Raw genomic sequence first — 25,000 nt, 5'->3', positions numbered from 1 at the left:
TACATACATATATATATATATATATATATATATATATATATATACATGTCTATGTATGCAGGAGAGAGAGAGAGAGAGAGAGAGAGAGAGAGAGAGAGAGAGAGAGAGAGAGAGAGAGAGAGAGAGTGATATTTGTGTGAAATGTACATGTGTAAATATCACAATCCTAATAATTCAGAAACTTTTTCCGGATGAAATATAAAATATTTTGGAAAGAGGTAGCCAAAAAATATGCATTATTATTTCAGTAAATAGGAGCGAAGGAGAGAAAACACAAGCATTTGATGAATTTCGAGCACTATATTTGCATGCAACATTCATCATAGACGAATCGGAATTGCAAAAAAAAAAAAAAAAAAAAAAAAAAAATCAATATCTTGATTGATGAATATTCGCATATTTCCGGATTTTATTTTTTCATTTCATAAATCAGTTTGATTTACGATTGATGCCAGCACGGATTTTGACATTGCATTATTATTATTATTATTATTATTATTATTATTATTATTATTATTATTATTATTATTGTTGTTGTTATTATAATTATTATTATTATCACTAAGCTACAACCTTAGTTGGAAAAGCAGAATGCTATAAACCTAAGGGTACCAATAGGAAAAATCACCCAGTGAGGAAAGGAAATAAGGAAACTACAAGAGAAGTAATTAACAATTAAAATAAAATATTTCAAGAACAGCAACAATATTGAATAAAATGTAGTTTGAATAAAACATGTTAAGTGAATATCTGAGAGAGAGAGAGAGAGAGAGAGAGAGAGAGAGAGAGAGAGAGAGAGAGAGATTACTTTTTTCAATGAATGTAAAAATTGCTTCTTCCAAGTTAGAAAGTTTTCGAGATTTACTTGAGTGTCGAAATATATTCCATCAAAATATGAGAGAGAGAGAGAGAGAGAGAGAGAGAGAGAGAGAGAGAGAGAGAGAGAGAGAGAGAGAGAGAGTACCGGTATGCTTCAACTGTCAGCAGTTGATTTACACGCTCTGGGGATAAGGAATATAATATATTATATATCAATAGAAATGAAACATCCATAGTATGGCTGTTTAGTCTTATTCCAGTAATAATAATAACTGGAAAATTCTGTTATATTTGTAAAAAAAAATAAAGAAAAAAATAAGATAGACAAACAAAGATTCACAAAAGCAAAGAGATACCAAACATTCTTCAAGTGAGAGCATTCAATAGGAGATGATTGTCTATAGGATGTATTATAATTGGAAAAAAAAAAGTTGTAGAGATAAAATGTTTCTATTCATTATGATAACCAAAGGATTGGAATTGATCACATGTAGTCAGGCACGTGGAAATTAATGAAGAGTAGGTTTTTACCGCACACAAAACCAATGGTAGTAAATTGAGGACCAGAAAGTCGCTGAAATTTCTGTGAGCAATTTTCCTCGTTAGTAGGGTGCGTTGGCAATAGATGGCGCTGATCAGTTTGGTCTTTTGTTTACATCTGAGAGAGAGAGAGAGAGAGAGAGAGAGAGAGAGAGAGAGAGAGAGAGAGAGAGAGAGATAAAAGAGTGCTCAATATAAATTACGTTTGCCACTACTGTACTGCTAAATAATGATAAATATATAATTGGAGAAAAATATTCAGGTTAGGTTGGTTAGATAGGGAACATTAGGTTAGGCGGTGTTCATGTGTAAATTTACTTTGTAAAATATGTTTTCTTAGTCTCTACAAAGGCTCTAAGAAAATGTACATGTAGAAAAACAATACCTACTGTAATGTACTACTATCTACGGCTTAAACTGGTATAAAAAGGTGTGATACATCAGTAGGCCTTTTCAGTGAATTTTAGTTGGCCGCGTTACCAATAGATGGCGCTGATCGTAGAGTTATTGCACAAGGGGTTTTTCTTGTAGAGCTGCTGCTGTCAACTCTTCCCTTAACTGTCTTTGCAAACACACACACACAGACACACACATACTGAGCATGCGCGCAATAGTCAATATGGGATTACCTTTAGCCGCAGGAGGAAAAAAGCTCAGGAAAGTAATTATCGTTATTGCCGACGTAAGCCTTTCTTTTTTTTTTTCTTTTTTTTTTCATTCGTTCCCTCTGCCAAGATGGGATTATTTTCCGCACTATTGGAGACCCTGGCGATACATCTGTTAATAAGCAGCGAGACATGGAAACTCTGATTGACTTTGTTAATGACGTTGGCGTAATGACGTTTCGGGGGGAGAGAGAGAGAGAGAGAGAGAGAGAGAGAGAGAGCGCTAAAACATGTGGGTGGACGTTCGCGTAATGATGTTTCAGAGAGAGAGAGAGAGAGAGAGAGAAGAGTAGATTCAGGAGAAGTACAGTATAATACAAACAAATTACATTTTTGGAGGATTTTGGATTCTCTGAATATAAGTTCGGTTAGATCTTGAGAGAGAGAGAGAGAGAGAGAGAGAGAGAGAGAGAGAGAGAGTGAGAGAGAGAGAGAGAGGCAGTAAAAAGTTCAGACAGCGCTAGAGAGAGAGAGAGAGAGAGAGAGAGAGAGAGAGAGAGAGAGAGACATATGGAAGCAGAACAGAGTTCACTGACTTTTTTTCCAGGGGGGGCTAAAACGAATCTCATTCAATATAGATTTCTGAGTGGCTTAGGAACTGCGGACCTCCTATTCAGGTGGCAAGTAATGAGAGGGCGAATGTTTTGAGAAGTAAAGATACTTGAGGTCGATATGATTTGAAAAAAATGAAGTAAATATGGGGTGGGGGAGAGATTCCTTTATATGTCCCTTTCTATTGCTTCTCTCTTCGATAATGATGATGGGGATGATGGGATGTGGGAATGGGAAGTCGTGAGTCAGTTGGTATGGTATATCTAATGACTGTTAACTAAATTATTATATATTACAAAAAACGTGATTTTTCACAGAAATGTACTTAATTTATAGCGATTGTTAATGAGAAATTAGGCGAAGATTAATAAGATGTTTTTCGTTTATGATGATGATAATAATAATAATAATAATAATAATAATAATAATAATAATAATAATAAAACAAATGTTCTATTCCATATCAGAATTTTTTTTTACATATTTTATATTGATTGCTATTGATAAAAATCTACTCTGGATGATTCAGTCTCATCTATTTCCCAAAGATTAATTACAAGATAGGTTTCTCCATCATCATCATCATCATCATCATCATCATAATACGTATAAAAAAGAAAAAGCAATATACCTCCGACTAAAATAAAAATAAAAACGTACTTATTTTATAGTGATTGCTATTGGAAAATCTTAAAGATTAATAATATATATTTTCCTTCATAATAACAACAATAATAATAATAATAATAATAATAATGATAATAATAATATTTCTTTTCAAAGAATCGACAAGTCTAACGATCTATATCAGAAAGATTTTTTTTTTTTCTTTTTTCAATAGTTTCATAAAGAAGGGCGGCTGAAATGTCGAAAAAGTTGTGAATATTACGAAAACTAGTGGGGCACTCAGTAGAGCGCAGACCTCCGCCGCAGCAGCTCATTTCTCGATCTTTTACTCGAGCCTGACCTTGATCTTTGATCTTAACAAGTACCTGTATTAATTGGCGTGGATTTTCATACACTGATATATGAACCAAGTTTGAAGTCTCTGTGACAACGATGTCCAAACTTATGGGTGATTACGTGAAATGGATATTTTGCGTGACCATGACCTTGACCTTCAACCTTGACCTTCCAAAATTTAATCTTATCCAGCTTTTTATAAAACAGTTAATTCCTGCTAGATTCATTACTTTACGATTAAAATTGTCACCAATAAGCTGTTCACATACAAACAAACACACAAAAATTACAAACACACAAACGGGGGGGGGGGGGGGTAAAACATGACATCCTTCCAACTTCTTTGGCGGAGGTAAATATTTATCATACAGAAGGAGGAACAACTTTTATATATCTACTAGTATACAAGACCCGTGAAAAAAGACGGCTAAATATTTAGATTATATATACACGCACACGTACACAGATTCAACTCTTCCCACTCCCTTCCACTTTCCTAATTAAAGCCCAGAAGATTCAGCAATTCTGTAGGACATTGTGGTTTCCAAGTGTACCTCTCCGGATATCCCATCTCATCCGGGTAAGACTGCGCCCTCTCACACCTACCTGATGGATGGCGATAGTCTGAGTAGACATACGTATGGCAATATATATATATATATATATATATACACATATATATATATAATATATATATATATATATATATATGTATATATATATATATATATATATATATATATATATATATATATATATATATATATATGTATGTATATATATATATTATATATATATATACAAAAAGACGACAAAGACATTCTATTTTTTCATCTTTATTTTGCTTATACAACAAAAGAGTAAAGCCTGCAATTAATATAATTAAAATATCTATAATAATAATTAAAATAATAGAAATCAATCATTAAAATAATAATAGGTGAGGTTTCAAGCCCTAAAGACTTACAGAGAGAGAGAGAGAGAGAGAGAGAGAGAGAGAGAGAGAGAGAGAGAGAGAGACCACAAACACGCGTCGTTAGTACAATAAATAAAATAATCCCGAGATCTGAGTGAAGATTAATTTATTTTGTCCTGAGAACAATATTTCTTTTGTCTCGAGAATAAAGCAAAGAATAAAAGTAAAATGATTTACTTTGCGAAAATAGAAAAGGAAAAGAGATCAGCTTTTCCTTTGGTTTGTGGTGGCCTCTTGGTAACGTCCTTGCCTGGTGATCGCGACACAGGGGTTTGAGTTCCGCTCAAACTCGTTATTCTGGTTGCTGCAACCTCACCATCCTAGTAAGCTAAAGATGGGGGGGGGGGGGGTTTAGGGGAGTCTATAGGTCAGTCTGCTGAGTTATCAGCAGCCGTTGCCTGGTCCTCCTTGGTCCTAGCTTGGGTGGAGATGGGCCTTGGGCGCTGATCATTATAGTCAGTCTCTAGGGCATTGTTTCGCTTGCTAGGGCAATGTCGTTGTCTCTTGCCTCTGCCATTCATGAGTGGCCTTCAAACCTTTAAACCTTTACTGCTTGCTAGGACAATGTCACTGTTTATTGCCTCTGCCATTCATGACTGGCCTTCAAACCCTTTACTGCTTGCTAGAACAAGGTCACTGTCCATTGCCTCTGCCATTCATGAGTGGCCTTCAAACCATTAAACCTTTACTGCTTGCTAGGACAAGGTCACTGCCTATTGCCTCTGCCATTCATGAGTGGCCTTCAAACCTATAAACCTTTACTGCTTGCTAGGACAATGTCACTATCTATTGCCTCTGCCATTCATGAGTGACCTTTAAACGTTTAAATCTTCACTACTTGCTAGGGCAATGTCACTGTCTCTTGCCTCTGCCATTCATGACTGGCCTTCAAACCTTTAAACCTTTACTGCTTGCTAGGACAAGGTCACTGTCTATTGCCTCTGCCATTCATGACTGGCCTTCAAACCTTTAAACCTTTACTGCTTGCTAGGGCAATGTCACTGTCTATTGCCTCTGCCATTCATGAATGGCCTTTAAACGTTTAAATCTTCACTGCTTGCTAGGGCAATGTCACTGTCTCTTGCCTCTGCCATTCATGACTGGACTTCAAACCTTTAAACCTTTACTGCTTGCTAGGACAAGGTTACTGTCTCTTGCCTCTGCCATTCATGACTGGCCTTCAAACCTTTAAACCTTTACTGCTTGCTAGGACAAGGTCACTGTATATTGCCTCTGCCATTCATGCGTGTCCTTCAAACCTTTAAACCTTTACTGCTTGCTAGGATAATGTCACTGTTTATTGTCTCTGCCATTCATGACTGGCCTTCAAACCTTTAAACCTTTACTGCTTGCTAGGATAATGTCACTGTTTATTGCCTCTGCCATTCATGACTGGCCTCCAAACCTTTAAACCTTTACTGTTTGCTAGGACAAGGCCACTATCTATTGCCTCTGCCATTCATGACTGGCCTTTAAACCTTTAAACCTTTACTGCTTGCTAGGGCAATGTCACTGTCTATTGCCTCTGCCATTCATGAATGGCCTTTAAACGTTTTAATCTTCACTACTTGCTAGGGCAATGTCACTGTCTCTTGCCTCTGCCATTCATGACTGGACTTCAAACCTTTAAACCTTCACTGCTTGCTAGGACAAGGTTACTGTCTCTTGCCTCTGCCATTCATGACTGGCCTTCAAACCTTTAAACCTTTACTGCTTGCTAGGACAAGGTCACTGTATATTGCCTCTGCCATTCATGCGTGTCCTTCAAACCTTTAAACCTTTACTGCTTGCTAGGATAATGTCACTGTTTATTGTCTCTTCCATTCATGACTGGCCTTCAAACCTTTAAACCTTTACTGCTTGCTAGGATAATGTCACTGTTTATTGCCTCTGCCATTCATGAGTGGCCTTCAAACCTTTAAACCTTTACTATTTGCTAGGGCAATGTCACTGTCTCTTGCCTCTGCCATACATGAGTGGCCTTTAAACGTTTAAATCTTCACTGTTTGCTAGGGCAATGTCACTGTCTCTTGCCTCTGCCATTCACGAGTAGCCATTAAACCTTTAAATCTTCACTGTTTGCTAGGGCAATGCCACTGTCTATTGCCTCTGCCATTCACGAGTGGCCATTAAACTTTAAAACCTTTAACATGGTAAGGAATTTGGGTACAGAATTTTTATATTAAGAAACACTTTTTATCGCCATTTTATATCGTAAAAGAACTCCCATATTCTTTGATGCTGTCGAACCCCAGGTGGCTATCTTAATGACCCTCATTTTAACATGATGGAGATTACAAACCCCTTGCTTGGGTGGGTGGAGGTTATTGAGGGAGGTTGGATCTATAAAAACCTTAAGAACTTGCAAATAACCATCTAAAGAAGAGCCAGCGTTCAAGATTTTGAAAAAAAAAAAAAAATAAAAAAGGACAAAGTAAAAAGATGCTGGACTAATCCAGTATCTAATTACCATACTAATTAAAGTTCAGAGGGGGCTAAAAGACACGAGTAGGGAAGGGGGACAGGTAGAGAGGTTTAGGGTCCATGCATATGCAATTATAGTTGACAAGAAAAATAGAGTAATTAGAGGAAGCAACAATAGATGGCGCCTTTCGGAGTTTAGCCCGTTACTCTTCGAGATGTTGAGGAAACAGTCTTTTTTATGGTGGAGGAAACTGTAGCTCTTGGCCACAGAAGTTGCTTTTTCTCATCTGAGAGAGAGAGAGAGAGAGAGAGAGAGAGAGAGATAGAGAGAGAGAGAGAGAGAGAGAGAGAGAGAGAGAGAGTGTGTGTGTGTGTTACTCTTCGAGATGTTCAGGAACGGTCCTTTTATCGGGGAGGAAACTGTAGATCTTGGCCACAGAAGTTGCTTTTTCTTATCTAATCACCATCTTAGAGAGAGAGAGAGAGAGAGAGAGAGAGAGAGAGAGAGAGAGAGAGAGAGAGAGAGAGAGAGAGAGAGAGACTATTACTCATATCTCAAAGTTTATGAAATTAATTCCAAATCCATTAACTAATTATACAGTACTTATGGAAAAATGTACTTTTCATACTATACTGTTTACAATATAAATAACTAAAATGGGGAAAAATAAACGAAAATAAAATACTGGTATTTTACTAAATGAAAATTATGACTAGTTATGCAACCAGCAGGCTTATTCTCAACTCTCATATTGAAAATTCTCATCTAAAATCATTCAAAACTAATATTTTGGTAAATTTTATAAAATATTATAAAATCTCAACGTTAAATATACTTTTTATCTAAAGACAATTAAAAAATTAACATTTAACTTGTTAGGTGGACCTTCACCTACAATCATTCCATGAAATAATTCATTAATTACTTTTGTCTGTTTAAGGAAATCTCCAAGATATTTGCGATTGCTTCTAGTTTTGTTTGCTTGATTCCTAATTAATCTACTTCATTGGTACTGCAGTGCTCCAATGACTTCAACCTATCAAGAATGTTTTTTTTTTTTTCAATGGTTGAACTAAGCTTCTAAGTTCTAAATAGATAATTAGCCTCGTCTTAAAAGTTTTTAACTACTTACCCCTGATTAAAATAATAGAATTGAGAAAAGAGATTATTAAACATTTAATTGAGGAAAATAATTATTAAGCCCAAAATTATAAAATGAAATTATTATTAAACCCATAAATGAGAAAAGAAATTATTAAACCCATAAATGAGAAAATGAAATTATTAAACCCATAAATGAGAAAAGAAATGATTAAACCCTTAATTGAGAAAAAAAAATATTAAACCAACCCTTAATTCAGAAAACAAATTATTATACTTTATTGAGGTAAGAAATTATTGAACCTTTAATCGAGAAAAGAAATTATAAAAAAGTATATGAGGCAAACTATTAGGATGATTAACTTCCAGTCTTGATATTTCGGTTTTTCTTTTACTTAAAAATGATAACCATTCAGTATAAGTAGGCACTTATACTTTCAAGCAGCCCCATTATCTATATAAAGATATTAAGGCCATTAAAAAAAAGGCTCTCAGAAGCAAAAGCTTCTCCAGGCAAAGGATGTTTCATACTTTATCTAACATTAAATTCAATATAGTTTCTCATTTGTTCAATTCACTTATTTAACACTGAAATCTATATAGTTTTTCATTTGATGCAAATTCCCTTACCAAACACTGAAAACTATATAGTTCCTCATTTGATATCAATTCAGTTATTTGACAATGAAATTTATAGAGTTTTTCATTTGATAACAATTGTACCAGATTCATTTTCCACTAATCACCAAAACAATAATTCATAACAATGGAGTGAAGATGGAACTCATTTTATCGTTTCTTGAAACGAATATTTACATTTTTTAACCTTCACAAAAAAACATACACGAAAAAAAAAATGAACAAAAACATCTCTCATTATGAATAACGTTTCCATAGAGGTTACTTCAGGAGCAAATGAATAAAAGAAAGAAGTTTGGAGAAGAGAAAAGGCAATTAGTAAGGAAGGGGGAATTTTAAATGTTTATCAATAGAAGTATTAATTTTGACCACCAGGGGGAATCCGGACACTTGGAAAAATCGCTAATAAGAAAAAAGACTTAAATGAGGACGATTTTACGTTCCATGTCGAAATGAGAGTAAAGGAAAAAGTATGTTAATTGTATTATTTTTTTTCCATTAGGTTATTATCGTTATGGTAGGAAAACAAAAGGGGAAAATGGGATTAAGTTTCCCTCATATATTTATTTTATGACTACTGCTACTACTACTACTACTACTACTACTACTACTACTACTGAATGATAATAATAATAATAATAATAATAATAATAATAATAATATCCAGTATTATAACAACTTATTTCTCTCATCAAAAGATAAATAATAATCATAATGATAATAATAATAATAATAGTAATGATAATAATAATAATAATAATAATAATAATAATAATATTAATAATAATAATAATAATAATAATAATAATAAAATCCCTTATATAATAAAGAGCAAGTGTCTGGATATATATATATATATATATATATATATATATATATATATATATATATATATATATATATATACACACACATATATATATATGTGTATATATATATATATATATATATATATATATATATATATATGTGTGTGTATATATATATATATATACATATATATATATATATATATACATACATATATATTGACAGCCATAAAACTACTCTGTCTTTCCCCGTCCCTCGGGTAGAGGGGAGAGGAACTAGTCATACCCTGGTGAGAGGAGGTGTGTGTGCGTGTGTGCATATCCATCTAAATATTTAGCCATCATTTTTCTCGGGTCGCATACACTAATAATAATAATAACAATAATAATAATATCATTATCATTATTTCTGGAAATATCAACTGGAATGCTGTACTACTGCTACCAGTAGATGGTTTAATATTAATCAACAACCCCAGCCATGATTTTGCTCAAACACAAAGAGAAATAAAGGCAAGGTCCCCTCGAGAAAAGTTACAATAGCAAGTATCTACAGGGGTGAGAGTACGCCTGTATAATGTCAGGCTAGGGAGCTAACTCCTCAGTAACAAAAGGATATGTTCGAGAACAAAAAAAAAAAAAAAAAAAAAAACAGACATTGAATATAAAACAAGCCACGAAGGACATCGAGGGTGAAGTTTATAACTTACATGGAAAAATAAAACTCAAATCATGAATTTCAGTTTTTTTTTTTTTTTTTTTCATATACCATAAATTTCACAAGTTCTTTTTAAGGGAGGGGCTTCATAATTCCCAATTATAAAAAAGCAGTTTATTCAAATTTATTATCCTCTGCTGGAAAACAATAACAATGTTACTTTTTTCATTGGATAATCTAAATTTACATTTGAATGGAGAGCTTCCACTACAATGAACTTCAACATCCAGCTGATGTTATATTTCTTAACGTAGTATTCTGTTGCAAAGACGCAGGGAGATGCCTTTCATCTCCAGAAAGTAATTCCAAGATCGTGGACAAGAAAGGACATACATAAAGGAGGGTAACTCCGGCTAGTCTAAAAAGCATCATGATATGTTTATATGCTTCCTCACGTTTGATGCTTCGCAAAATAGTCCTAATTGCCTATGCATGAAAGTCATGTGGAAATAGGAGACTATTGTCAATGAAAAAGAAATTTGGAAATCATTTTCTTTTATTGTAGTTTGTATATATTTCTGGCCTCTTCGGACGTTAGGGGTAGAAGAGACTCTTCAGCTATGGTAAGTAGCTCTTCTAGGAGAAGGACACTCCAAAATCAAACCCATGTTCTCTAGTCTTGGGTAGTGCCATAGCCTTTGTACCATGGCCTTCCACTGTCTTAGGTTAGAGTTCTCTTGCTTAAGGACACACGCGGCAACGCTGTTCTATCTTATTTCTCTTCCTTTTGTTTTGTTTGAGTTTTTATAATTTACATAGGAAATATTTATTTTAATATTGTTACTGTTCTTGAAATTTTTTTTTCCTTTTTTCCTTTCCTCGCTGGGCTATTTTCCCTGTTGGAGCCCCTGGGCTTATAGCATCCTGCTTTTCCAACTAGGGTTGTAGCTTAGCAAGTAATATTAATAATAACAATAATAAGCAGCTCTTCTAAGAGAGGGACACTACAAAATCAACCAATTGTTCTCGGGTGCTGCCATAGCCTCTGTACCATGACCCTCCACTGTCATGGTACAGAGTTCTCTTGCTTGGGGGTACACTCGGCAACGCTGTTCTATATTATTTCTTTTATTTTATAGTTTTTATATGAAAGAAATAATTTAATGTTGCTACTGTTCTTATAAGATTTAATTTTGATTGTATATTCTTCATTTGCAGTTATTTATTTACTAGTTTCCTTTCCTCACTGGGCTACTTTTCCTTGTTGGAGCACTTATGCCTATAGCATCTTGCTTTTCTAACTAGGGTTATAGCCTATCTTGTAATAATAATAATAATAATCATAATCGTTTCATTTATGTTTACATAACAACAAATGCAGCCGTTTCTGGTCCACTGTAGGACAAAGGCCTCAGACATTTCCTTAGTCAAGTCTGGGGTTTAGCCAATTTTCATCACCACGCTTACCAGAGCAGATTAGTGATGGTGGCAGATTTTCGCCGGATCGCTCACAGCAAACCAACTTAGTATGGTTGACCCTGGCTAGTCTAGCTTTGCTGATCATAGTAATAAGCCAACCCTTTAAGTATGTTAAGGTATACCTACTCACAAATATCAAGAAACAAAATTATTCCACTTTACAAGCCTCCAATACATCTTCTAATACCAGTGTCTCCCATACTGCCAGAGAGCGAGGAAGGTATAGCACACACACATACACACACACACATATGATCCAACTAGAGGGGCACTCAGTAAAGCGCAGACCTCCGTCGTGGCAGCTTATTATCGACATTTTGCTCGACCTTGACCTTGATCTTTGACTTTAACATGCATTAATTGGCGTGGATTTTCACACACTCAAATATGAACCAAGTTTGAAGTCTCTGTGACAATGATATCCAAACTTATGGCTGCCTACGTGAATTGGACATTTTGCTTGACCGTGACCTTGACCTTACAAAATTCAATCATTTCCAGCTTTTTACATAGCAGTTAATCCATTCACGTTTCGTTAATATACGATTAAAATTGTGGCCAGGAAGCTGTGCACAAACAAAGACACACACAAACAGGGTGGAAAACATAACCTACTCCCAACTACGTTGGCGGAGGTAATAATATTTGAAGACATGTACCCATGCACATGTTTCACAAGTGTGGGGAAAAAACTGGTTCCAAAATAACTGTGCGAATATTAGTTTCTGAAAAAAAAAAAAAATAAATAAATAAAAAAATTCTCCAAGTACTCGCATCCATACCCCCCCCCCCTCCCCCCGTGGCATTCTCCAACAACGTTGGTAGTTTTAGTTACTCGATTGTTTCATTTGTCTCTCCACAGGTGTTGTGACTGTGTATAAGCATTGCCTTAATAGCTTACGCATTCTTCATCTTTAGAAGCGGTAATAACCACTTTTCATAACATTATCTCTCTCTCTCTCTCTCTCTCTCTCTCTCTCTCTCTCTCTCTCTCTCTCTCTCTCTCTCTCAATATAAGAAATAATAATATTTAGAAATCTCTTAAAGGTTTTCTGAATTATCTACAGATTCTTTAATTTTGTTTCATGAATAATAGTGAAGTATCACCTGTAATCGCCAACTAAGTTGGAAGGAGGTTATGTTTTCACCCATGTTTGTGTGTTTGTTTATGTGTGTGTTTCATCGTTTGTGAATAGCTTCCTGGCCACAATTTTAATAGTAATGAAACAGGCAGGGATTACCTGTTAAGTAAAAAGCTGAAAATTACTATATATTTTGGAAGGTCAAGATATAATTCACGTAATCAGCCATAAGTTGGGACATCGTTGTCACAGACTTCAAACTTGGTCCATATTTGAGTGTATGAAAATCCTCGCCATTATTACATTTTAAGGTCAAAGCTCAAGGTAAAGGTCGAGCAAAATGTTTGAGAAATAAGCTGCCGCAGCGGTGGTCTGCGCTCTATTGAGTTATCTTATCTCAAATATCTGTAACAAAATCTAACATCCTTCGTCAACCTTCTCTTCTGTAGCAGTATTTTTTTTTTTTAATCGCTCTCCCCTTGCACTGATAACTTGTTTCTGCCAGTATGTGCTTGTATCAATCTGTTTGAATTTTCGTGACCTTTCACGGAAACTGTTGTATAAAAGCTCGCTGTCTGTTGAAATAAAGTTTGTTGCTATTACGCCCTAACCATCTGCACTTTCGCATCTCTTATATGCCACGCTTCTAAGCTGTGGTTTCAAAAACGCTCAAAATACCACACTATATCTAACTTTAGACCACAAAATTTGATTGGTATCTTCTATTCACCCTGATAGTTTTCTCTTAACCATTTACTATTTTTATGTATGTCTCCATCTGATCATCATCATCATCTATTGACGCAAAGGGCCTCAGTTAAATCTCGCCAGTTATCTCTATCTTCAGGTTTTAGTTTAATACTTCTCAATTCATCATCTCCTGCTTCGCGCTTCATAGTCCTCAGCCATGTCGACCCGGGTCTTCCAATTCTTCTAGTGCCTTGTGGAGCCAAGCTGAACGTTTGGTGAACTAATCTCTCTTGGGGAGTGCGAAGAGCATGCCCAAACCATCTCCATCTTCTCCTCATCATGATCTCATCCACATATGGCAATCGAGTAATCTCTCTTATAGTTTTATTTCTAATCCTGTCCAGCCATTTAACTCCCAATATCCTTCTGATGGTTTTGTTCTCAGATCTGTAAATCTATTGAAGAAAGTTTCATTGTCTTACCATGACTCATTTCCATAGAGTATTACCGATCTCTCTATTGCATTTACTCCTAATGCCTGGGGTTGATCTTACTATAATTAGTATGGACCGACAGGGGTCACTTCTCTATGTGATATTCTCTTGTTATTCAACTGAACAGTGCAGTAGTTCATCCCATGGGTGAAGAAGAATTTGTTTGGCAATCTCAGTGTTCTCAGGTGTATGAGGACAGAGGAGAATATGTAATGAATAGGTCAGACTATTTGGTGTATTTGTAAGCAAAAGGAAAGTGGACCATAACCAGAGAGAAGAATTCATTAGTACTGTCTGGGCAGTCGAAGAATCCCATAACTCTCTAGCGGTAGTATCTTAACGAGTCTCTCGTGCCCTGGCCAACCTACTACTTAATAGGAGGATCATTCCATAATTTGGTCACAGCTGAAATAAAACTTTTAGAATACTGTGCAGTATTGAGCCTCATGTCTAGTATTACGAACAGGATGGAACTGTTCGGGAAGATTGGAATGTGAAGGATGTACAATTATGCAACAGGCATAAACAAAAAACACACGTGAAATCGAAATTCTGGGACACGGCAATTACAAATATTGGACGAATGCCCGAAAAACGTCAATTCAGTAAGTGAAGCAGGTAGATGCACTCCCATAGACACAGCTAGTTAATGCTACCATTAAGTTTTATGGATCGAGGCACAGAGGGGAAGACCTGATGGACGGTTCCTCCACGCTCTCAGAACAAACATCAGCGGAGGAGGGGGAAACAAATGTTAGTGGCTGCTCAGTGACCATTGCCAATTTCACCGGTAAACATTTCCTGAGAAATATTTATATTACGAGTACATTTGTGCTTCTGCCAAGAGTCAGAAGGGAGGAACCCACTTCTCTCTCTCTCTCTCTCTCTCTCTCTCTCTCTCTCAATAGAGTAGTGATCCAACATAAGTTTTCTTGCCGTCACCGTCTGTTTTCAGGTGTGTGTCAAGTGTAAGACGTGTAAAGGGTATGTCCAATCCATACACATGGTATTCCATAATAACTCTCTCTCTCTCTCTCTCTCTCTCTCTCTCTCTCTCTCTCTCTCTCGAAGTATTCTTCCGGAAGCTATCTTGATGTGTGTAGGTCTTTCAATCAAAAAGAATTACAGCTATCCTGATTAATTTGAATTTACCCCCCTCTCTCTCTCTCTCTCTCTCTCTCTCTCTCTCTCTCTCTCTCTCTCTCTCTCTCTCTCTCTCTCTCTCTCTCTCTCAGTTTAATCCATTCTCGATTATTCCTGACGCTATCTTGATGTGTGTTTCCGAATATAGTCTTCCAATCAAAAACAATTAAAGTTATTCTGCTTAATATGAAGTTATATCTTAAGGGGGAGGAGGGACTGTGGAACCCTAGCCGTACCAACTACACTCAGTTGAATCCCTCGTCAGGCATGGAGGAATGAAGAGAGGAAAAGTCCACTTTTATTACTTTCCTTGATGTCGACTAACCCCACAAAATTGGGTAAGTGCCTTAGTGAATAGACATTTTCCTTATCCATCGGAAGTTCATATTTCGTTCAGTGAAACAATTTTCTCTCAGCTGATTATAAAAAATGGTTTCCAAAGTTATGATGTTGAAATAGCATCAGATTTCTTTGGTTTATAAACACTCTTTAAAAGGGTTAAGACATAACATCAACAACCTAAGAGTCTGTGTTTTCCCTTCCTTGTTTCCTAGTCACGAGTTCGCAAACCATCTCAGCATCGCCTTGTTAAAAGTAACTGGCAGAAGATGGGGATTTGGGTGTCGCAAAGAAGAAAGAAAAGGTTAAGGAAAATAAGTTTTGGCAAAGTTATCATATTAAGATAAAGTACTAGCAAAGAGTGGATGAATGCGAGAGAGAACTTCTTCGTCTATTAGCGTGCTTTTTTTCCCATTCGTATGGGGTAACACGGTTGCCTTCTTTTGAAGGACTTTGCTTTGGATTTTGGAGTGGACCATAGTCCGGACCAGCTGCCCTGCCTGACATCGCTCAATCCCCGGTAGCATAATTTCGTTATTAGTTAATACATGCAGTGAATGTTTATATATCAATTAGGCTGGCATGAGTCTCCAAGTTTTTATAATTTATATATGAAAGACTTATTTTAATGTCATTATTGTTCTTAAACTTCTCTAGTAGCTTTTCCTTATTTCCTTACCTCACTGGACTATTTTCCCTGTTGGAGACCTTGGGCCCAAAGCCTCCTGGTTTTCCAACTAGGGTTGTAGCTTAGAATGGCAGATCTATTTAAACGCTGTGACTGATCTTAAAATATTTCATGTAAATTATTCATTACTTCTCTTGTAGCTTATTTATTATTTATTTATTTTTCCTCATTGTGATATTTTTCCCTGCTAGAACCCTTGGACTTATAGCATCCTGCTTTTCCAAATAATGATTCTGAAACTAAAAAAGGGACGTTCTTTATGAAAAGATACCACAAGGCTTAAAGTCTTGAGTTTTAAGAAATGCTAACATACCCGAGCCTTCAAAACTTGTCATATCCCTTTGGTTTATGCATGAGTAGCCCCCAGCGAAATGGACAATGACTTGCGTGAAAAATTCATCGCTGTTCGTTGGGTCGTTACCAAAAAGAAACGAAGTTTGATTACATTTTGTATTTTGTGTCTTTGTGACCAAGAATTATACCATTATGCGTTGAATGAAGGTTTTGACCATAACGAATTTAATCAAGCGGTTGAGAATAGAAAATAAAAAGTTAAAGGAGTTTATTCAGTAAAACCTCTTATTATTATTATTATTATTATTATTATTATTATTATTACTTGCTAAGTTATAACCCTAGTTGGAAAAACAGAATGCTCTTAGCCCAAGGGCTCCAAGAGGGAAAATAGCCAGTGACGAAAAGAAATAATGAGTCTACAAGAGAAGTAATCAACAATTAAAATAAAATATTTTAGGAACAGTAACATTAAAATAAATTTTTCATATATAAACTATAATGCCTTCAAAAAAAAGAGAGAAAAAAAAATGAACAGTGTGCTCGAGTGTACCGTCAAGCAAGAGAACTCTACCTCAAGTCAGTGAAAGACCATAGCACAGAGGCTATGACACTACCTAAGACTAGAGAACAATGGTTTGATTTTGGAGCGTCCTTCTCCTAGAAGAGCTGCTTACAGTAGTTAAATAGTCTCTTCTTACCCTTGCTGGAAGTCTTTTGGAAAGTGAAAAGGACGATCCTTATTTCAATTCGGGGGTTATGTCTCAACATATTTATAGTTTAATATTTATCTTGGCTTTTTTTTGTATCGGACGGAGCTAATATTTTCACCTATGCCTATTTTATTGTCACCAGCCTAATTTGGATGAAATTTCAGGATATGTCAGAAATGGGATAAGGTAGAAATGATTAGATTTAGGCGGTGATACTGATCCATGATTTTCATTATACAGTAATTTATCCACAGTCAACATATGAAATAGGGGAAGCTTGGTCCGTAGACTTGAGTAAACTTTCGATAATCTTCATTGGCGGAGGTCTGAAATATCCTATAGCTCTTTTTACGTGTTATCATTTATCTCACATCCTATAACCAGTCGCAGAACATTCATCTATCTATTTACAAAGGCACCTCCCCAATTTTGGTGGTTAGCTAACATAAAAAAAAAAAAAAAGCCATAGCATGGCCCTCCTTGATCCTAGCTTGGGTGCTGATCATATGTATATATGGTCAATCTCTAGGGTATTGTCCTGCTTGATATTGCATTGACTCTGTTCCTTGCCTCTGTCAATCATGAGCGGCCTTTAAACCTTTAAAAGGGAAATTTTCTTCTCTTCGATCCTCCCAGCCTGACGAGGATTCAGCCGAATTTGGCTGGTATTGCTAGGGTTCCACAGCCCACACTCTATTATTATTATTATTATTATTATTATTACTTGCTAAGCTACAATCCTAGATGGAAAAGCAGGATGCTATAAGTCCAGGGGCTACAATAAGGAAAATAGCCCAGTGAGGAAAGGAAACAAGGAAAAATAAAATAGCAAAAACATTAGAATAAATATCTTTGGAATGTCCTTCTCCTAGAAGAGCTGCTTATCATACATAAAGTCTCTCTTCTACCCTTACCAAGAGGAAAGTAGCCACTGAACAATTATAGTAGTTACCCTCTTGAGAAAAGAAAAATTGCTTGGTAATCTCAGTGTTGTCAGGTGTATGAGGACAGAGGAGAACGTGTAAAGAATAGGCCAGACTATTCGTTGTATATGAAGGCAAATGGAAAATGAGCCGTAACCAGAGAGAAGGATCCAATGTAGTACTGTTTGGCAAGTCAAAATACCCCATAACTCTCTAGTGGCAGTATCGCAACGGGTTGCTATAGCCTACTAGTCGGCACAATTCCATTTTCTTTACGATACACGTATCAAACGCATCGATTCTAATGACCGTAATCATTCCCTGGAATTTTCCTTGAATACAAATGGGCTTGAAATAAAAATGCTGATGCGACCATTACCATTTCCATAAAATGCAACGTCTATGATCGCCTTGGCTAATGAGGCTTTATTTGCCCGTCGTCATTTATTTGGTATTAACAGAGAAAGTTAAAAAAAAGGAAAAATCATATCATAATTTACAAAAGAAATAGAAGAAAAACACCCTCCTATTATTCAAAGGACTGAAAATAGGAAAAAAAAAATTATCAACAACAGGTAAAGTCCTGAAAAAGAAGAAAAATCATATTATTATTTGCATTAGAAATGTAAGAAGAGCACCCTCCCATTTTTCAAAAGGTTGAAAATAAGAAAAAAAAATATCAACAGCAGGTACAAGTCCTGAAAAAGAAGAAAAAATTATATCAATTGCAAAAGAAATGAAAGAGAAACATACTCATATTTTTCAAAGGACTTTAAAAATATTATCTATTAATAACAGAAAAAGTCCTAAAAAAAAGAAGAAAAAATCATATCATATTTTACAAAAGAAATTGAATAGGAACACCCCCCCCCCCCCCCTTTCCAAGGACTGAAAACAAGAAAAAAAATATTCATCCATAACAGATAGAGTTAAAAACCGGAAAAAAATCTTATCATAATATACAAAATATATAGACGAAAAACACCCTCCAATTTTTCAAAGGACTTAAAAAAAAAGATTATTTATTAATAAGAGATAAAGTCCTAAAAAAGAAGAAAAATCATTTAATTTACGAAAGAAATGAAAAAGAGAACCTACACCCCATTTCAAAAGACTGAAATAAAAGAAAGAAAAATATCATTTATTGAAGAAATGGATGATTAACAACCTCCCTTTTTTCAAAATGAGTGAAAAAAAAAATTATTAATAGAAAAATAAAGTCCTTAAAAAGATGAAAATTACATTATACATTACCAAAGAAATTAAAACAGAACCAACCCTTTCTTAAAGCACTGAAAAAAAATTAATAGAATATAAGTCCTAAAAGAGGAAAAAACAGCAAATTTAACAAAGAATTGGAAGAGAAGTCAAGTCAGCCCCTATCAAAGGACTGATGAAAAGATAACAGATCAAGTCTTGAACAGAAGAAACAGTAAATTATAATTTATCAATGAAGTGGAGGAGACGTTTACCTTCTCCCTCCTTTCAAAGAACTGAAAAGAAAAGGATGAACAAAGATAACGGATAAAATCGTAAGAAGAAAAAACTGCTAATTTCAATTTACCAAAGAGGTGGGAAGAGTCCCCCCCCCACACCTTTCAAATGACTAAGAAAAAGATGACAGATAAAGTCCTGAAAAGAAGATTTACCAAAGGACTGATAAAGAAGAAAAAAATTCAAAGTTCTAAGAAAAAGAAGAAAAATCAAGTTATAATTTACCAAAGAAATGGAAGAGTGATCCACACACCCCTTCCAAAGAAGGAAAAAGTAACTGATAAAATAACTAAGAAGAAGAAGAAGAAGAAACTAACAAGAAGAAGAAGAAGAAGAAGAAGAAGAAGAAGAAGAAAGAGAAAAAACTAACAACAAGAAGAAGAAGAAGATAAAACTAAAAAGAAGAAGAAGAAGAAGAAGAAGAAGAAGAAGAAGTACAACAACAACAACAACAACAACAACAACTACCAAGAAGAAGAAACAGCAAATTATAATTTACCAAATAAATAGAAAAAGAAACGTGTCTCTCTCCCCACCCCCATTATCAAAGGCCCGAAAACAAAAGAAAAAAAAACCATCAAATCGGCCATTTCAGACTTCAGTCAAGCTCAAAATAAATGTCAGTTTCGAGCCATCAACGGGATTAGGATGGCCTCCTAATCAACGATTGGAATCTGTAGCCAGAATGACAGTAGGAATGGATCCTCTCCATCTCCATCTGCCCTTGGCCATCCCCCTCCCTACAGCCTCCCTCCAGCATCATTCAGCAGCTCCTACTATCTCCTTCACCCCGTTCCTTTCTCTCCCTCTATCCTTCTTCCGTTTCCCTCCCTACAGCCTCCCTCCAGCATCATTCAGCAACTCCTACAATCTCCTTCACCCCGTCCCTTTCTCTCCCTCTATCCTACTTCCGTTTCCCTCCCTCCAGCATCATTCAGCAACTCCTACAATCTCCTTCACCCCGTCCGTCTTCTCTCCCTCTACCCTTCTTCCGTTTCCCTCCCTACAGCCTCTCTCCAGCATCATTCAGCTATTCCTACTATCTTCTTCACCCCGTCCGTCTTCTCTCCCTCTATCCTTCTTCCGTTTCACGACAGAGATTCATATTCACAGATTGAAAGAGAGATCTGAAAAGGAAACTACGATTTCAAGGGGCCCCTTTATAGAACTCGCAAAAGATTGCAGATTAATCTGTGAGGAGTTTACGTGGAAAGGTTTCGAGTTGGTTCGCTGTGTAAGAAATTATCGGTGGGGAATTTTCTCTTTTCTTACAAATGATCGTAGAAATGGGAGATTCTTGTCTCCTTCTTTTGACTTCAATAAGTTCAAAACGTCTGAGAAACTATGGATTCTTGTCTCTTATTTGACTTCTATAGTGATGGATTCTGATATATTTCTTTCAATTCTATAAGTTGAAAACATCTGAGAATTGATGGGTTTTGGTCTCTTACTTTGACTTCAATAAGTTGAAAACGTTTCAGAAACTATGGATTCTTGTCTCTTTATTTGACTTCTATAGTGATGGATTCTGATCTATTCCTTTCACTTCTATTAGATATAAACGTATGAAAATGGTAGAATTTGATCCATTTCTATGGCTTCTATAAGTTGAAAACGTCTGAGAATTGATGGATTTTGGTGTATTTCTATCACTTCTATAAGATATAAATGTCTGAAAATATATGGATTTTGGTCTCTTTATTTGACTTCTATAAGTTGAAAACGTCTGAAAATTGATGGATTTTGGTCTATTTCTTTAACTTCTATAAGATATGTCTGAAAATATATGGATTTTGGGCTTTCTTTGACTTCTATAAGTTGAAAACGTCTGAGAATTGATGGATTTTGGTGTATTTCTATCACTTCTATAAGATATAAATGTCTGAAAATATATGGATTTTGGTCTCTTTATTTGACTTCTATAAGTTGAAAACGTCTGAAAATTGATGGATTTTGGTCTATTTCTTTCACTTCTATAAGATATAAATGTCTGAAAATATATGGATTTTGGGCTTTCTTTGACTTCTATAAGTTGAAAACGTTTGAAAATTGATGGATTTTGGTCTATTTCTTTCACTTCTATAAGATATAAATGTCTGAAAATATATGGATTTTGGGCTTTCTTTGACTTCTATAAGTTGAAAACGTCTGAAAATCGATGGATTTTGGTCTATTTCTTTCACTTCTATAAGATATAAATGTCTGAAAATATATGGAATTTGGTCTCTTTCTTTGACTACTATAATTTGAAAACGTCTGAAAATTGATGGATTTTGGTCTATTTCTTTCACTTCTATAAGATATAAATGTCTGAAAATATATGGATTTTGGGCTTTCTTTGACTTCTATAAGTTGAAAAAGTCTTAAAATTTATGGATTTTGGTCTCTTTCTTTCACTTCTATAAGATATAAATGTCTGAAAATATACGGATTTTGGGCTTTCTTTGACTTCTATAAGTTGAAAACGTCTGAAAATTGATGGATTTTGGTCTATTTCTTTAACTTCTATAAGATATGTCTGAAAATATATGGATTTTGGGCTTTCTTTGACTTCTATAAGTTGAAAACGTCTGAAAATTGATGGATTTTGGTCTATTACTTTCACTTCTATAAGATATAAATGTCTGAAAATATATGGAATTTGGTCTCTTTCTTTGACTACTATAATTTGAAAACGTCTGAAAATTGATGGATTTTGGTCTATTTCTTTCACTTCTATAAGATATAAATGTCTGAAAATATATGGATTTTGGGCTTTCTTTGACTTCTATAGGTTGAAAAAGTCTGAAAATTGATGGATTTTGGTCTCTTTCTTTCACTTCTATAAGATATAAATGTCTGAAAATATATGGATTTTGGGCTTTCTTTGACTTCTATAAGTTGAAAACATCTGAAAATTAATGGATTTTGGTCTATTTCTTTAACTTCTATAAGATATAAATGTCTGAAAATATATGGAATTTGGTCTCTTTCTTTGACTACTATAATTTGAAAACGTCTGAAAATTGATGGATTTTGGTCTATTTCTTTCACTTATATAAGATATAAATGTCTGAATATATATGGATTTTGGTCTCTTTCTTTAACTTCTATAAGTTGAAAACGTCTGAGAATTGATGGATTTTGGTCTCCTTCTTTGACTTCTATAAGTTGAAAACGTCTGAGAATTGATGGATTTTGGTCTCTTTCTTTGACTTCTATAAGTCGAAAACGTCTGAAAATTGATGGATTTTGGTCTCTTTCTTTGACCTCTATAAATTGAAAACGTCTGAGAATTGATGGATTTTGGTCTCTTTCTTTGACGTCTATAAATTGAAAACGTCTGAAAATTGATGGATTTTGGTCTCTTTCTTTGACTTCTATAAGATAAAAAACATCTGAGAATTGATGGATTTTGGTCTCTTTGATTTCTGTAAGTTGAAAAGGGCCTAAAATTCATAGATTTTTCTCTCTTTCTTTGAATTCCATAAGTTGAAAACGTCTGAAAATTGATGGATTTTGGTTTCCTTAACATCTGTAAGTTGAAAACGTCTGAAAATGGTGGATTTTGGTCTCTTTCTTTGATTTCTGCAACATCTGGTATTCTAGGTATCAGGCAAGATAGAGAGTTATTTAAATTTTCGAGTTTCTTAATGACAATTGCTTCAAATCCCTTGATACCCAATAAATATTGCAGACACATAACGGAAAAAAATATTTATAACAATATTTACATAAATCAACAATGAAATTTTTTACTACCTTTGCAGGTTTGGCTTGAGATTTCCACTCAATTACCCAAGAAAAGCAAATTACAAAGTATGTTCACTTTTGATATAAGGAATCATATATTTAATTGGATTTCTTAGGTAATTCAATACAAATTTAAATAAATATGCAAATATAATAAAAAGAGATTATCAGTCATGAGCGTTAAAATCTAATAAGAATATATTTTTAATAAATTTTAACTTGTTAATCTTTTTCTGTTATTTCACTTTACTATTTTTCCAATGTGGAACCTTACAGCAATACATATGATAATAGCAAGTGTCTGGCTATATATATTGTTCTCTTGTCTTGGGTAGTGCCATACCCTCTGTACCATGGCCTTCCACTGTCTTGAGTTAGAGTTCTTTTGCTTGAGGGTACACTCGGGCAAACTATTCTATCTTACTTCTCTTCCTCCAATTTTTGTTAAAGTTTTTATAGTTTATTTAGGAAATATTTATTTTAATGTTACTATCCTTAAAATATTTAATTTTTCTTTGCTTGCTTTCCTCACTGAGATATTTTCCTTGTTGGAGCCGCTTGGCTTATAGCATCCTCCTTTTCCAACTAGGGTTGCAGATTATCATATAATAATAATAATAATAATAATAATAATATTAATGATAATATTTATATATATATTTATGTATATATATATATATATACTGTATATCTATATATAGATAGATAGATAGAAATATATATATATATATATATATATATATTATATACTGTATATATATATATATATATATATATATATATATATATATATATATATATATATATATAGGTTGATATATATATATATATATATATATATATATAAATAATATACTGTATATATATATAGATAGATAGGTAGAAATATGTATATATATATATATATATATATATATATATATATATATATATATATATATATACATATATATATATATATATGATATAGAGTTGATATATATATATATATATATAAATATATATGTAGGTTGATATATATATATATATATATATATATACATACATATACATATTCCGGTTACACTGAGCTCTCGCCATCCTTCGGGTAGAGAGGAGAGTAGTCATACCCTGGTTAGTGGGAGTTGCGTGTTTACTTATATACCTATATATTTAGACATGATTTTTTCACCGGTCCCCTACACTAGTCCTTAATATAATATTCGCAAATTCTCGAGTAGAGCAAAATATATGACATACAAGAAAATTGAGACCCTATAAATTGCCTATCGCTTCCAGTAACGAAATCATTCCTCTTTGCAAATACTTGAAGAAAACATCATTTACCCTTATCAAGTTTTTTTTCGAGCGCCCTTGGGTAACAAACACCATCAGGCCCTTAGTCCCCCATGGTAAACCTGGGGAGGAGGGGGGTGACCCTATCGAATACTTATACCCTTGGATACGGGATGCCAAATGTAATAAGGCCTCTCTCATATTGATGGAGAATAGGCGTCGGTAATCAAAAGTTGTTTTGATGGGATTGATGAGCATACGGGCGTTGGAGCAGTCACGAGTGATATTGAACAAATCAGGGGACAATTGGAGTGACATCCGAGAAGAGAGAGAGAGAGAGAGAGAGAGAGAGAGAGAGAGAGAGAGAGAGAGGTTTGGATATGTTATCTGAGTAGGGGTAGACTATGCAACAGAACGTTGGGAGAGACTTGATGCAGATGGGAAGTTAAGTAAAGAAAGGGAAGAAAATGTGGAGAGAGAGAGAGAGAGAGAGAGAGAGAGAGAGAG

The 25,000-nt window shown here is 34.6% G+C and overlaps 1 protein-coding gene across 1 annotated transcript in view; it reads left to right on the top strand.

Annotated features, from left to right (window-relative positions):
* The window catches only part of LOC137651096 (protein sax-3-like), a 745,749-nt gene that overhangs the window by 81,577 nt on the left and 639,172 nt on the right, over positions 1-25,000 (top strand).

The sequence above is a fragment of the Palaemon carinicauda genome, chromosome 1 (assembly GCF_036898095.1).
Source record: "Palaemon carinicauda isolate YSFRI2023 chromosome 1, ASM3689809v2, whole genome shotgun sequence".
In the NCBI taxonomy this organism is placed as follows: Eukaryota; Metazoa; Arthropoda; class Malacostraca; order Decapoda; family Palaemonidae; genus Palaemon; species Palaemon carinicauda.
Note: the sequence above shows the minus strand (reverse complement) of the source record. Positions and strands in the feature narration are given on the sequence as shown.